The 16508-nt window shown below is 46.3% G+C and overlaps 1 protein-coding gene across 7 annotated transcripts in view; it reads left to right on the top strand.

Moving 5' to 3' along the window:
• The window catches only part of PASD1 (PAS domain containing repressor 1), a 101730-nt gene that overhangs the window by 39497 nt on the left and 45725 nt on the right, over positions 1-16508 (top strand). For 4 of the 7 annotated variants that reach the window (XM_032701740.1, XM_032701742.1, XM_032701741.1 and 1 more), the window contains exon 1: positions 8147-8425. The exons of 2 other annotated variants lie outside the window; for them this stretch is intronic. The gene's annotated coding sequence lies outside the window, so the exon portion shown is untranslated. Of the gene's footprint in view, positions 1-7668; positions 7695-8146; positions 8426-16508 lie in introns of those variants that run through there. One more of the 7 variants, XM_032701739.1, reaches the window with a different exon arrangement.

The following is a 16508-nucleotide window of genomic DNA, read 5'->3' as shown; positions in this document are numbered from 1 at the left end:
GTGAAGTGGAATGTGTGCCAGAGTGCTTCAGTTGTCATGGCAAGTATTCATATTTCCCATGGCAACAGAACCAGTAAATAACTGCATAAAAAGCTTCGTTTAGTGACCAGGGCACAAGTTATTTCTCTCATCAGCATCCTTAACTTCAGCACTCTGCTGGAGATGAAACACTGAAAGGCAAGTGTTTCCTTCGGCTTGTGACATGTTTCCTCTTCATAGTTTCATTATGATTCACCCACCAGTTGCTGTGCTAGTGACACTATCTGTGCCATGTACGTAGTGCTGCGTGGTGTCTGAATTAACTGAAGATGATGACAGGGCAGCAAACCCGCAGTGAGTGCTGCTTTTGTAGAGCTTTGTGCGAGTGCTGCCTAATGCAGGTCACTTGTGTTCTGCAAGTGAAAGGACTGAAGCTCTACAAGAAAACTTTTTAAAATTTGTTTTCCAAGTCTCTTGCTCTTGTTTTTTCCTCGGTTGAATTGATTTATTCTGCAAACTAGCACCGCCAGCAGTGTTAAAGGCAGGCAGATGTATTAAATGGACAAGAGAAGGATGAAAACTCAGGGGAACTAGATGTCACTACGACAGCAATGATGCTCCAAAGAAAAAATCTTTTGCTTTAATGGAAAGTAATTTGGTGTAAGCTAGCATTTTTCTAAACAGTGTTTTTTAGTGCTCTGAGAACCCCTGGGCTCTGCTCTGCAGGACCATATTGTTTGTATCCTCTGCCAAATGCAAAAAAACCCCAACAAAAAGCCCAAATCCACACAAAACAAAACAAAACTCACCTCCTCAGGCTCATCTGGCTGCCTGTAAATGTACCAGGAAGGTGCTGCTTGGCTCACCAGAGAAAATGGATGCTCTCCCAGAGTAAGAAGGCAGGGGGGGTTTCTTGATGAGGAGAGGAACAGAAGAACTTAATCCTAAGACATTCAGGGGTGCAATGAAAGGTTTGGGGTCAGGATGAGAAGTGTGGCAGTACATAACCGCCCACATGGTCACCACCATATCTGGGCCAAGTAAAGAGACAAGCTGTCCAAAGGAAAAAACCGCAATCCATTTCCCACATCTTACTTCTGCAAAACATTTCCTGAGTTTCATGACAAGCATGGTCATTAGGCAGCTCCTCTCTCCAATCCCAGCCCTTCATTCACAAGCCCTGACCAAAACTGATCTTGATATTCCTGTTTAGATGAGGAAACTCCAACTGTCTTGTATAATCATTTTCTGTAGACACGCAAAAATGCACTTAGAACTGCATAATAGAACCTGATTTCACCAGGTTAGTCTTTCACCAAGTAGTAAACTTTCACCAAGTTTACTTATTAGGACTGACTTTTTGCAACACTGCTTGTAGACAAAATCTGTCACATAATACTAGTTTCCAGAATCATAGTCAATTCGTTGATGGTGTTCAGCACCTCCCCTGTGCCCAGAAAAACCATGTGCTTTTCTGTGAGTAGAGAGTGCAATAATATCCCATGCAGTTCTGAATATTTTTTGACACATTTCAGTATCATTTTGTGATAAAACACAGTGATAAAGTCTCACAGACTTCCAATTTAACTTGCTTTTGTTTAGGTATGAGCAGAGTGGCACAGCCTCAGCAACATGTGATGCTTTCAGTCCGTCCTGCTCCCCGGGTAAAATCTCTGTTGAATATCAGGTCACTTGTTTTATGCATTCATGAACTTATTGAGGTTTCTGTGTTTTCAAAAAAAGGCAGAAAAAACCAGTGGAAAACAGTGGAAGTTACCCAAGAACCCTGTTGACTTTGGTGCACTTGGGATAAAGGACACACATTTTCTTTCCTGTTTATCCTAAAAGACCATTAAGGGAGGTGTTTGGAGAGCTCTGCCCTGGGGCTTGTGCTTCAGGCTTCTGTCCTTTTCAGTGTCTGAGTTGTGTTGTCAGTAGTCCCTCAAGACGATCAGGCTGCTTAGTTCTTCTAAAGAACCACCTGCACAGCCTGTGCTTAAAAAGCCACAGCTTGACATTTATAATCCAACTGTCAAACTATGCCTGGTCTTTGTCTTGGAAAGGAAGATGTTACCTTCCTTACAAAGTGAAATTGGGCACTAGCTTCTCCCAGCCCCTCGTTTCAGGTCGTTCTGCTGAGGGAGGTCTCCCCACCAGCAAGGCTGCGCAGGGGGCGAGCGGGGCCACTGGAACTGCCCTACTTTGTGCCTCCAAGTCACAGTCATCCGAATGCCACTCTCCAACCCTGTTACCCAATTTTGGATGGAGATTAGGATGTAGTTGGGAGCCCTCTGGCTGCAGCCCAGTCCAGGCAGAACAGTGGAGGTGAGTGGCAGTAGCTGGGAGTAGATGGGAAAGTATGGATGGAGGCAGCTCCTGTCCCAGCACAGCCTTCCCAACATGTGTGTTCTTTGTCACCCAAATGTCCAACCTGGGGGGCTGGTCACACCCTGGGTTATAGTAGGAAGTTCAGGTGACAAGGACAGCTTTCCCTCTGCCGTGTTTGGTCAGGAGCTCACTGGGTCTTGTTCAGGAGTCAGTCATTGCTGCTCTAACTCAGGATGTTGAAAACTCCATAAGGTGATGATGCATTGCATCTGCTCTGGGTAAAGGCCCAAGAGGAGAAGTTGAAACTTTCAGTGCAAGGAACAGTTGACCTTCACAATTCCTGACTGCTGTGTATAGAATAACAGAATGGACAAGTAGTAGACAGAAGCTTTGAAACATTACCATCTTGTATGAATAAAGCTTAGCCTCATCATAAGTATTAATAGGAAATATCCATGTTTATCGACGTGGATTTAATGTGCTAAGTGGTAACCACTGTGATTTACTAGGAAGGATGCACCTGCAGATGAGGGACAGTAATTCTGTACTGACTTGTCTGTTCTTCCTCTGTGCTTCACCCATGGGCACTACTACAGCTGTTGCTGTTGCCTAATGCTCCCTCTGCCATTTGTCCTCTGCCTGCTGAATTCAGGGGGATTTGGGCCTTTAACATAATTATTATTATGTTTCTATTTTATATCCCCGTTCAAGAGGCCCCTCAGTAGCTGATTATAGTAATCAGAGGTGACTTAACCCATATTTAAATGCAGCAGCCTGAATTTGTCTTCAGCACAGCCTCCAGAAGATATGAACCCAGCATCAAAGAAAATTAATTCTTAGGTACCTTATCCTAGGGGATCAAGTCAAAATGTGGTCAAAGAGCTTTAGCTTTAGCTTGTATGCTCTCATGAAAGGATGTGGGCAGAAGGCGGCAGACATGCTCTTGTTTGTGCAAGTTTTCCCCCCTCCATTGTTTGAGTTAGGTAGAATAACAGATCACAAGCATACTTATCAGAAAATACTGTACTGCAGTTAAGAGAGAACGCTTTTTCTATTACAAAAATAATAATTATCATTGGGAGTATGATCAGCCACATTAAAAGTATTCTTTAATCTTTTTCCAGGCCAAAAATCTGACTTGGGCACCTCTCAGGTTTTCAAATAAATACATTCATTTATCTGGCCATGTTATTACTCCTGCACAAGGAAATACAGGGCCTTAAACACACCCAAAGTTTGGATACCACTCTTGCTTCACTAAGAACCATTTGAACCATTTATTTTCTACAAAATAAGGTGCTGGGTGATGGAAATGCAAATATTCCAGTTGGTTCTCAAAGGCTTAGGTGGAATTTTGTCCTAAATGGTGATTAACTCATATATGTTCCTAATCCTTTAAAGCAGTTGCATAAAGATTCCAAGTGGCCCTCAAAGATGGTGGGTGGGAGAGTAAGTAGCTCCTTCTAACCCACTGGAATGCAAGATTTTGTGCTAAGGGGGAAATCCTGTTCACAGTGGAGTAAATGTGGTTTTTGCTCTGCTTTTAATGGAGTTTCCGTTCCTTTTTCTGAACTTAAATGAGAATGGGATTTTACCCATCTCCTCACATGACTGTGGCGCGAACCTGAATTCTATTTTTGAGTCTTTTTAAATGGGGAAAATTAAGGTGAAACTAAATAAACTCCAGTACATCTCCAGACGGAAAAGGGCTCCTAATTGTTGGGTGTTGCCTGAAGCAGAGACGTGAGCTCTAAGCAAACAGTCCCAGCAGCACAGCAGCAGTGCCAGCAGTGCTCTGGCTGCCAGGGAAGCTGCTGCGTCACCTGGCTGTGCTGTGCTTACAGGTGGCAGCGTTGTGCCTGAACCAAGTGCCCTTCCTTCTCCCCACCACGAGTGCAATTGATGTTTGGGATGAGGAAAAGGTCACCATACCAGAGAAAGGAAAATGCACTGCTATTTCCAGGAGTTTTCAGTGAAAGTTCAGACCTCACAAAGATAAGGTTAGATAAGGAATTGCAGGGACAGAGTTCACATGGGCAAACTCTTGGGCAGTATATTTTTATGTTGCAAGTAAACGAGACTAAAATATTCCACAAACTTTCACTATATTCTTTATATTAAATCCAGTAGCTAGTTATTCATGCCCCAGCTTTGATTTTGTTAAATAACCAATACCATAATTCAGAGGCAAGAATTTAATCCACAGAAAGTTCGGTCCTTGGAGAAGATCAAAGTGAGTCCTGTGGTGTTAAGCACACACCTACAGTACTTGATCCTGAAAAAATTAAATGCATGTTTCAATCAGCCAATCCCTTCTTACTGGTTCGCATGCATTAATCTAAGCCTCTGCCTGAACATTTTCAGTGCTAGGAGCAAGGACCTGTGGAGATGTCCACAATGGGAGAGCAGGGGTCTGAAAAAGGAGCAAGCAAATGGGTGAGAACCCCAGCAGGCTTTGATGGCAATGGCACTTCATTCCTCTGCATCTACCAGCACTACAGGAAGAGATTGAAAGTCTCTTGGGTGACACAAATACGCCACGATAAGTACGTACAGAGAACACAAAGGTGAAATGGCCCTGCTTATCAGGCACAATTAAAATGAATAGAGGATGACTAATAAAGAGGCAGTTTAAAATCTTTACATGACACAGTGTCAAGGCAACAGTGTTGTGCAATAGCACTGACACAATTAACGCTGTGTCCCTGCCTTGGGTAGAGCTGGGTTCCCTCCGGCCTCGCCCGCGCGCTCCCATGGCGAGTGCTGGGTGGGCTCTGCCGCTCCAGCTCTCCGCTCACTGCCGCATCCCGGAGCCACAGCGGGGCCCGCGCAGAACCAGCCACCTCGGAGCAAGGCAAGGGTGCTTTTTCCACTTTGTCGTCTCTATTATTCTCTTTCCTTTTAGTTTGTATTGTCCCAGCCATGGGAAAACATCATGTTGAATTTCTGGGCACACTTTGGTGCGAAATGAGGCTGAGCTGCCTGATCCTGAATAGGAGATGGTTCTCGACTTAGCGCTGGGCAATGCTGGGTAGGAATTTTTGCAGTTTGTAATTCAAAAGCTCCGGATGAGATTGTGAATGGGAGTGTGATCTTCCAAAATACAGCTGAAGTTATCCCTCTAGTTCATCATTTAATTGTATTAGTGCTTAATGATGTCTGCCAGGCTGCAGGATTCACCTACACAGCAGGGACAGGCTGGGTTTTATATATATATGTTCATATATGTATATATATGTATATATACATATATATGCACACACAAGAACATATATAACAAAATATGTAAGGATATATATAAGAACAACAAAGAATATATATATGTATGCATATTCTTTATTGTTCTAATTTTCCAGCCAAAACCAGCTCTCTCTTGGTTTTGTTGCTGCTGGCATGTCTTTGCAATGCAGCATTGTTAAAAACTAACAATATAAACAAATTTGAGGCTATGCCAACAATCACTGAGCAGAGCCAAAGCTGCCCAGCGCTGCAGCTTGCTGAGCAGTGTGTGAATTTTGCTGTGGCAGAAATGTCTGTTTCCCCGTTCTGTTTTAGCTTTTGGAAAGATCTTGGCGGAAAGTGTGTTATTCTAGATGAGATAATTAAAGTAATTGACATGAAAACTCCTTCACCACTGCTGTAGGAGGAGGGGCTCCTGTGTCTGCCCAGCCTGATGGCTCTAGATGCCAGGGGCTGCAGGGGAGTTGGCTGAAGCACTTCCAAGAAAACACGATTTCTGGTCAGAAGATAACATTTTTGCAATTATCAGATGAAGTGGTATTTCCCAGTGGTTTGCTTTATTAGAAGAGAGTGTAGATGCTGTTTGCTGTGCTGGTCAGGCTTGAAGGATGGGGGTGGCCATGGAAGTGTCCCAGCAGTGCAAGCTGCCAGCACAACTCAGGGCAATGGCTATGGCAGTTGTACCTTGAGGGGAAACCTGGTGCAGCCCCTTTGGGGCCATATCCTGCCTGCCTGCGCTGCCCACAGCATCCATTTGTGAGTGCTTAAGTCATAAGTACCTCAGTTGCAGAGTGCAGTGTTTTCATTATTCCCAGTCTACTCCCCCAAATGTGTATCTCCATGCCCATGTAGGGGGACAATGGCATCCCCTTAGTGATCGTCACTGGAGTGACAGGGCTGCACTGCAGGCTGCAGAGACACAGCTTAAGTCAAGTAAAAGTGGAGAGAAACTCTGAGCTTGATACCTGTTTATATCTTGCCTGAAAGGGAGCAAGAAGGATTTTTCCCCACATGAACGAGGAAAGGGTTGCTGTGTTTGGTGTGACGAGGCTGCATGACTCAAAAAAGCACTCTGATTGGGAAAAAGAGATTGGCCACCTGTGGCAGGCAGCACAGCCAAGCTATTTGCTTTGCCTCCAATAAGAAAGTAAGTAAGAAATATTAATTGCATGCAAAGGTGCCCTTTCTCTGGTCCTCATCAATAGCAGCTGATACTCCTCAGGCTTATTACTGTAACAACGTCACTTCCCTTTCCTCACTTGCATCAGGTTTATATTAAAAAACTCACAGTAAAGTATTTTGTCCACTGTCCCCTTTTTGGTTCTGCTTTTGTCTTCTGTGCTGCGCTTTGGGGCACATGTGGGGAAGGGGACATGCAGGCTCCCTGCCTATCTGCCTGCCTGCCCCCTTCCTCCAGCAGAACTGAGGGCTGGGAGAGGAAGAGGAAATTTGGCTGAGCAAAGAAAGCCGGGGGCGAGGATGCCAGCTGTGGGAAAGGGCTAGTGGGCAATAACGTGCTCCCAGAGGGAGCAGATCTCCCAGCATTGCATAGGATGAGGAGCAGCTTTCCCAAAAGAGCTGAAGGGAAGGGAAAAAAAACCCAAACCACACACACACAAAAATCTAACTTGTTGGTAAGAGAGTGCACTCAGTTTTGGAAGGGGATTACATGATGCAGCTGCTTGCAGCAGCCCGAGGCCGGGGTCAGGGACCCAGCGATGTTCGCCCAGGTCGCTCTGTGGCATGACTCAGGCTCTTCCCACCTCAGCGCCGGTGCCCTCCCGGCAGTGCCCTGAGAAGAGAGAGGAGGGGGCTGCAGACCAGGCTTGATGCCCCAGCTTTGGTGCCTACTGCTTCCAGATACAAAAAGGAGCATGGACCAAACCCGGGAGATAGGCAGGAGCCCATGTCAAGAGTGAGAAGCAGTCCCAGCCCGAGTCTCCGGTGGCCCCGCGGCAGCGCCGGCGGGACCCGCTGCTCCAGCCGCCGGCTGCGCCTCCGCGCCCGCAGCTGGGCACGGCTGTAGTCGCGGAAAGGGAGAAGGAGAAGCCCGATGTCCTTGGAGAGGAGGGAAAATAGTTACAATGGAGAAAGGGAATTAAAAAAAAAAAAAATCTATGAGGAAGGAAGCAGCAAATGTTAAATGGGTGAGTCACGGTACGGGATGACTAATCCCGTCAGGGCACAGCTCGTGCCGCGCAGGGAATCGGTGCCGCGCGGGGAGCGCAGAGCGGCTGCGGGACCCGGCGGGCAGCGGGGGCCGGGCCTCGCTCCGCTCCGCTTCGCACAGCAAGAGCCGGGCAGGGAGCGAGGAAGGGCCGGTCCCGGCCGGGCTCCGCGGCCGAGGCCACCCCGCGGCCGGTGCCCGCGGACCGGCGGCGGTGACCTACTTTCCGCCGGCTCCTCCCGGCGCACGGCACAGCCGCTCCCGCGCCACCTGCCCGGCCCCGCGCCCAAGGAGGTGCGCGCTGCTCCCGGCCGCTCCCCCCGGGCCGCTCCCCCGGGCGCTCCGCCCCGCGCTCTCCCCGCCGCGGGTGCCGGTGCGGCGGGTGCCGGTGCCGGTGTCGGCGGGGCGGGGGAGCAGCGCGCCTGTGCAGTGCCGGGGGGCCGGGCCCAGCCCGCCGCGTTACACAACCGGCCGCCGCGACAGGCGAGTTTCACAAGTCCCGCCGCGGCCGCCCCGCAGCCCGCGCCCACCCTGCGCACACCCCCGCGCCGCGCACCGCCCGCATTGCCCCCGCCTTGCCCGCGCCCATGCCATGTCACCGCCGGGCTGCGGGACCCCGCGGCCAGCGGTAACCCCTGTCGCCGAGGGGGCACCGCGCCGGGGCTGGGCATGGCACTGAGAGCGGCTCCGGGACGCGCATCCTCCTAGACGGTACGTACGGACCCTGCCGGGGTGAGGGGTGCGGGGGGGTCCCCGCACTTGCAGCCCGCGGGGAGCGGGGGGAGCCCGGGAAGAGCTGCGGGTCCGGTGCGCGGCACCCGCCGCTCCGCCCTGTCCTCGTCCGACGCTGCCAGGACCGTCCCAGGTAAGTTCTGTAGAGGAAAATTGGCAGCCGCAACTTAAGTCCTCTGATTTCCCCCTAAAAAAACCCATGTACAGGCAGGACGGGCACGGAACGCAGGGCAGGTTGCCCGGGGTCTCTGGCTGTAGAGGGCAGGCGGGAAGGGGGGCTGCGGGGCGGGGATGCTGGAGCGCGGCGCATCTCGAGGCCGGGCACCGACATCCCCGTCCCGCTGCGGCCGCGGACCCCCGGGCACGGAGAGGCTCGGGAGTAGCCATGGGCTGAGCGCAGCTGAGAGCTGCGGGGATTTGGGGTTGGAGCAAACCGATTTTCGGGAGTCTGAAATGGGTCTGATCGGAGTCTTCTCGTTCTGTCTGCAAGTTCCGTTGCTGAGGGAATGTGTTTTGCTGAAAACAATGCGGGGAAAAACCTTCGAAATGAGTTTTGCGCCTAAAATTAGCATTTGAAATCCAGGTTGAAAAGTTACTCCTCCAGCAAGGGTTATTGTGTCGTTTGATTTTACAGAATGTTTACATTATAAACGGGGAATCGTGAAGGCTTTGAAAGTCCCTCATATGTTTCAGCCGTGGATTTGTGAATGATAACTCCAAGCCTTGGTCCTTAGTGGCAGAAATTGTGAACTGATTGCTCTGGGTAGCTCACACTGGAAGCACAGGTCGGAGCTGAGCCCTGTGTGACTCATCAGTGAGGTGTCACACGCGCTTTGGAGAGCTGTTGTCCTTTGTAAAGTGCCACAATCCCCGAAGGCAGGAGGCTCCTGAGCCATCGCAGAACAGGTCTCTCCTCGGTGGATTTTGGAGAAGTCCAGCACCTCAGTCCCTTTTGAGACACCTAAGTGCCAAGTACCCCTGATTCCTGAATGAAGTTATCTTCTTCAGCTGTAAAGTGGCCCCGGAGATAATGTCCCTGAAATCAAAGCTCTTAAAATGCCCCATGTCGTACCCACCTGGGAGGGTGCAGGATCACCTGGGAGGGCAGGGTTATTTATTGGATGAAGTTTATTTTGTTGTGTGCAGTGAAAGCAGTGGTGCTGGTTTTGCTGATGGGATGAGATGTTCTGGTGTAGACATGAGAAAATGTTAGGAGTTGCTTCATTTTTGAGCAGAATATGGGTGCTCCCCTGTCCTTATTTTGCTGGATCACTGCTGGCTAAAAATCCCTAGCTCTGGAAATAGGAATTTGCTTTAAAGAGATAGCTTCATGGGTTTGATATGTAGGCTTTACAGTCATCACAGGTCCTGTGGATGTTGTATGAAGCAGCAGATAATTTTAGGAGTACACAGTGTGAAGCTCTGATACTGAGCATCTGACAACATGTGCTGTTTTGGCTGGGAATTTGTGTAATTTTTATAAACTTCCTGTGCTACAATGCCTCTACCGCAGTTATCCAGTCAGAAGAAATACATTTGGATTTTGGGGTTTTTAGAAACTGTATTTAAAAAAAAAAAAAAGTAATCGTTTTCCTGTAATGTGCTAATCAGAGTAAGCCAGTGTGTCAGTGCTGCACTGGGGAGGAACAGAGCCCCGTGCACTGATGCACCGTAACAACAGCACGCGGGGCTCTGCGGCTGACGGAGCCCTGACAAATGCAGCAGCCACTAATGAGGAGAGGAGGCTCCAGAGTAAGCCAAAAGTGGAAGTTTGTGTGCAAGGGAGGCATTCGTATCTCTTGGGCTAAACATGTTTACTACTGAATCTTTAGAATTCTTCTGGAAGATGTAATAGGAAAAATGCAAATGGCTTTAGGAGTGGTTACTTGCTGCTCATTTATCCTGTTCTTTCCAAGCTGTGGATTACAGTTACTTGATTTAGAGGGAAAAGTAAAATTGGTTCGACTTTTTTTTTATAAACTGCACACTTCAGTAAGATATATGATATATGTTCCCGGTTTTAGCCGCTGAGACTATGCCTGTATTAAATTATTTTGTTGGTTTATGGCACACATCAAGTACACAAAAATAGCTCAGGGTTAAAGATTAAAATTAGCAAATGAGTAGTTCATAATTAAAGTCTCATGATGGAGGAAGGAACATTACAGTGCAGAGATACTGATGTTGAATCCAATTTCTGCTCATTAGTAGTATCAAAAAATTGGTAGGATGTCTTTACAGTTTGGAGCCAGGGCTTGTCTATGCACAGAAGTTGCATTGTTTTGCCCTAAATTACGCAACCTCCCGAGATTCACATGTAATGGTACAAAGGTTTTAATGCCAGCATAGCTCATTCCTTCAAGACTGGAGGAATAAGCTATGTGCCTATACCAGAACAACTGAATTCAGGCTTGAACTGGGAGAGTTGTGGATCCTAGTGGATTAATATGGCTTTAACCAAAATAGTAAAACCTATAAAACCCAAAATAGTACGAACCAGTCTTTTCTGGTACTATTGAAATTACAGAGCTCTCTACCAGTTCAGTTCCAAATCTGTATCAGGGAAGTCAGGCAGGTAAAGCAACTGTATTCATTTGTTAGGACCTGGGTGAGCCCCTTTTCTCCCATGAATCCTGGCTCGCTGGGGGCCACTGCAATAGCGACTCTGCACCCATCGGCACAGCCGCGGTGGCACGGCTCGCCTGGCTTCAGCTTTGCTGGGTCTGCCCCGTTCTGCCACCCAGGCTGAGGCCATTTCTCTTTTTTTCCTGGTTTCTCTACTACTTTTGGTGCCCATAGGACTGTATAGCACAGCACGACTTGCCCTGTGGCCTGTATGCTGAAGGAGCAATGCCCCCAGGCAGAAGTCTGCAAGACCCTAATTATTGTTATTCCAGCCTCACTTAAGCCCAGGTTTAAGCGAAGTTGATGTGGTGGCAGGCCCTGACAAGCACACTGGGCTTGCTGGCTGCACATCTGCCCAGCTTCAGAACCACCAGATTCAGTCAAACTGCAGATGTGTGTGCAATTAATGAGAGACTTTTACCTACTTCATATTCCTTTATTGGCTTTGGCCTTGTCTACATGGGGAGATTACACCAATTTAGTTTAAGTCTGTTTTTAAAGTGATTTGATTAACCTGATGTGACCTCACATAAGGATATTCTTATTTTGGTTCGAATTAGCTTATTTGAGTTCAGCCAAAACCTGCACTTAGTCAGTTTGCACAGAACCGAAATTAGACGTGTCTAAACTGAAAGGAGAACTGATGTCTCTAAATAATGACACAACTTTCTCATGAAAGCAGAACCTTCTGCAGAATTTGGAACAGAGTGTAATTACTAACAAATCTGAAGGCAACTGAAAACTATTCATAGCAAATTTAAAAAAAAAAAAAAAACAGGCAAAACTTAAATATCTTAGTGAGACAAGTGAAGAAGTACCAATAATCTCAGTCCTGGAATACTGAAAGCAGTGGCGCAAGGCTTGGATGGCTTGCATCAAGACTCTCCCATGGCTCTTCAGGTGCAAAAGAGGGCAAGCATTTGTGTTCTATACCTGGAGTCCCTATACAGTCAAAAAATAAAAAAGCAACGCAGGAACTATAGACTGGCAGGTTTGAATGCAATAGTACCCAGCATCTCATGACGTATTTCGTAGGAAAGAATAATTAGATATGGAAATAATGAGGAAGCAGTCTCTAAATTACAGCAAGATTTTATCAAAGGTGGATTGTGCTAAACTAATCTAATGTCTTTTTTGTATAACAGTTTATTTAGGTGGGGTAAGGCAGGAATGTAGTTTATCTAAAGACAAGCATTTGATACCATGCCCCACAGGACATTATTACCTAAAATAAAGATGGTTGTTCAAGACAAGAATTGAAAAGTGGAAAAGGAGCTGGCCAAGGAAAAGATGCAACTGTTGCCTGAGAATAAAGTTGTCTGGATGGAGAGAGGTATTCAGAGAAAGTCATCAGCATGGAGGGAGATTAGTGGTGTTCCTCCCATGGGATGAGGCTTGGGCCTGTTGAAAGGATCCACTCTGACCTGTGTGCAGGGTCTTGGGAGTGTGCCCAGGAGCTGTGTGGAATGACAAAAACTTGGGAGGTATTGTCAATATGGAGGAGGATCAGATTATCACGTGAAAGGAATTTAGATGACTTTGTTGATCGGAGTGATAGACATAAAATGACATTTAATAGTGCTGAGTGGGAAAGTTTAAGCATGGAGACCAGTAACGAGAATTTCCAGTGTGAAACAGGAGCTCATCAGCTCCTGTCCACGACAGAAGGGAGAGATGTGGATGCACTGGCTGCTCAGGAGATATCTGGGAGCAAGCAATGGCATACAGCTGTGAAGGAGACCACTGACATCCTTGGATACCAAAGGAAAATAGTCTGAGAGATTCAGGGAAATGTGATAAAATCATTGTACAAATCATCATGCAGAACATCAATGCAAGAGCTTTCCATTGTTCATGGAATAGTTCATTGGGATTTTGCATAGCTCCAGACACCCTGTCAAGAAAATGTTAAATTACAACAGTAGGAGGGCTAAAGATGTGGTTACACAAACAAACTATCTGCTATATGAAATGAGGTTAAACACCATCATTTGTTTAGCTCTGTCCAGTTGAACAAATGAAGAGACAGGTTACAGGGTTTTTTTACACACAATTGGTACTAAATAGCAAGAAAGCAGTGAAAAATAAGATAAAATATAGCATCTGCACAAGATCAAATTGTTTAAGTTGGTCATGAATATATTTGGATGCCAAATTAGAAGAAAGCTTCTAGCTACCTAAGGATTGAAGTTGTGTAAGAGTCTTTCAATTAGGGTAGTTTTGAGATAGATCTTGATAATCTTATGAAAGAGATTATACAATTAAATTAGAGAGTTCCCGGAGATAGGAAATTACATTTGCAGAGTTCTTTGGTCTGCAGTATAGTCATATTTTTAATGTGTGGTTGAAAGGAGAAGGGACCTGATTTGTTTACGCTTTTAACCCCATGCATCAAGGCTTCTGCTGTTTTTCTGGGAGCTGAGAAAAGAATTAATTTTCCCTGTTGCCGCAGATTTGAATCTTTTTTCTCCCATATCTGCCTTCCTCTCAAGCACTAGGCATTGCAAATGTGCAGTGCAGAGACTCCTTGTAGCATTAGACAGGCACAGTTGCCTGCAGATTTTTTGGCATGCTCCCTGCTTTAACCTGATCATCAGATTTTGGGCCAAAGAGGTGTTCTTCCTTCAGACTGCGTTCCCAATAACCATATTTTACTTCATGGTGTATTTTCTGTGATTTGTTGCTAGTGTTAATCAACTTGGTGTGGCTACAAGGACAGGCAGTGCTGGCAGTGATCTTCACCTGCCCGTTGCTGTGTCACAGCATAGTTTAAATCTTGCATGCTTCTGATGTGTATCATAAGTTTGTTGTATGATGAGGATGTGTTCTGGGCTGTCTGGTGCTTCTCAGCAGGTTGAAGAGATGTTATTAAGTAGCCATTAACAGAGTTGTTTTCCAAGACTGGAGTGCTGGGGTTGGTGCTCCCTTTTGACTTGGTATTCCTAAAACTAGTTGGAAATCTGGGCTTAATATCAGCTCTGCTCTGGTGCTGATCAGAGCAAAATTCTGTAAGTCATGCAGGATAGCCTCTAGAAGAAAGAAGTGATAGCTGATAGATTAGTAATTTTAAAAACACAGTTTAGTTAGAGGAAAGCTGAATGTATAATGACCATCTTATTACAAGAAAGAGAGAAGGAAAGAAATAAGACAGAAAGGAAGCAGGCAAGAAAGGAAGAAAATAGCACAACTTAGCCTGCAGCAGAGATCACCTGCTAAGCTGCCTGTAAAGGGAAATTGAAATATGGAAAAAGGCAGCTCAGAGGGGGATAACACTGAGATGGTAGAAGAGGAAGTGTGTTAACCAAACTCCATGGAGCTGTTGAAATGCATTGAATCATCTGACTGTGACTTGTGTTCTTAGGCAAATACAATTGTATAATTGATTAATTTGTCGACATTCCTTTAGTGCATAACGCTATGGTAACCAAGAGGCTCACTAAACATTGCCGTGGAGAGCACTGCAAAATACATCCTTCCTTAGGAGGGAGGCAGAGCGAGACCTTGGAGCTCTGACTTTGCAGGACTCATACACACACACAGACACACAAGTGCACAACTGAGTAGCTGGAATTGGCCTCCTGTTAATGGTGGTGGAAGGTGAGCATAGGGCAGTTTGCTGCTGATGTACATGTTGTGGGTGTGATTGAAGTGGTGACACTGGCTAACAACTGCCTTGAATACTGGTGCTACCTGATCTTGGCAGAGCAGATGGACTGGGGACAACTATACCACCCTCCTACTGGGTCCCTGACACCTGGGGGTCCTGAGCAGGCAGGGAGACCAAAGGGCTCAGTCTTCCCTGCGCCACTGCTCCCATGGCATGGAGGGCTGTGCCACCCTGCACGTCACCCCCCATCAGCTTCTGGGACCTCAGTCCTCCAGGGCTACTCTGCAGGGGCCTGTTATGTGAAACAGAAATGTGTTCTCAGAGTTTTACACTGAGTTCCCAGGGCTTGACTGGCTGCTGTGTGGTATCTGCAGTTGTACCTTCGCTGCTCCCTGTGCCCTGTGCCCCCTGGGCAGGGGTTTCAGCCCCTCTGTACCCAACAGCAGCATCACAGCTCAGCAGACACTTGCACTGGACCTCTGTCTCCCCCCATTAGTGTTCCCCCTCACCTGTAAGTGCGAGGTGCTTTGTTGAGTGTCAGCTATAGGCAGATTGATTAATTGATTGACTAATAGATAAACAGAGATATTTGTAGGTGTGTTTATTCTTGTTGACAAACTGCCCAAGCTTAGGCAAGATTTTTCAAGTATGTAGCAATAGCAGGAATCATATCCATAAAAATGCTAATCTCCTCTCTTGCTTCATCTGTTCAGCCCGCAAACACATGCATACACACATTCTTAAAAGAAATTAATAAGGTTTGTTGGTTCTTTTCTGGGCTCAGCCTACTTTCATCTTGGTTTAACGCACAACACAGTGCAGCACGTTGCTTCAGGCCAATACAGTTTTGACCATAAGGAACATACTAAGTAAACCGTTTTTTGAGTAATTAATGAACAATAGATGAGCTGATAAGAGCTCCCATTGCCTATAATTATTTTGCATAGTCATGGCAGCATTATAGGAAGATTTTCAAGCCAATGCAGAGGCTTTATCTGAAGGGAATGAGATGAACCCCTGGCCCTGATGAAGGCAAAGGCTGAACTTCCACCAGATTCTGTGCAGTGAGGACCTCTCCCAGAGTATCAGCTGAAGAGAAGAATAAATGCCCCTGGGAGTCAGTCCTTGGGCTTAGGCTCTTTGAAGCTCTCCTGCACAAACTGCAAATATGTGTTTATGTATAGAGGAGGATGCTGTGTGTTTGGTCCACTGTTGGCTTGTCACAGCAAAGGCAGCAATTAGAGAGGCTGTAATAGCTGGGCAGGGTTACACCCCTTGCTGGGGAAGTTTGACCATAAACCTGTTTGTCCTGTCTCTGAGTGCAATGTACACTGGCTTGATTTACAGTGACTTAAAAATATTCACACTGATCAAACTGTTTCCAATTAAATTTTATTAAGTGATGTATTAAGTGTGTGTGTGTTAAATGACTCACATGAGGAAAAAAGGTGGGACTTTGGTTGACTCCGCTACTGATGTATATATTAAAGATGAGTATTAACAGTTTGACTTTTCTTTCAAATAGAATAATCGTAATGGCTTCCTTTTGGGGCAGGCTTTTAATGGAAAGGGTACAGCAGGAAGTATTAATAAAACAAACTCTTTGTGCTAATCTTAACACCTACATTTTCCTATTTAATTTTGCTTATGCAGAGGGCTGAGCCTTGTCATTAGTGGAGACAATGTGTCAACATAAGAAAAGTGAGTTACTGTTAGAGTAGGAAAGTATATATGATTCTGCAATAGTCCTGATATATTGTCTGGCAAGGAAAAAGATCCATTGTCTAAAATGGGAGAAGAATAAATGCAACAGACTAAAATTACCACTAA

Source organism: Chiroxiphia lanceolata, chromosome 14, assembly GCF_009829145.1.
Source record: "Chiroxiphia lanceolata isolate bChiLan1 chromosome 14, bChiLan1.pri, whole genome shotgun sequence".
Classification (NCBI taxonomy): domain Eukaryota; kingdom Metazoa; phylum Chordata; class Aves; order Passeriformes; family Pipridae; genus Chiroxiphia; species Chiroxiphia lanceolata.
Note: the sequence above shows the minus strand (reverse complement) of the source record. Positions and strands in the feature narration are given on the sequence as shown.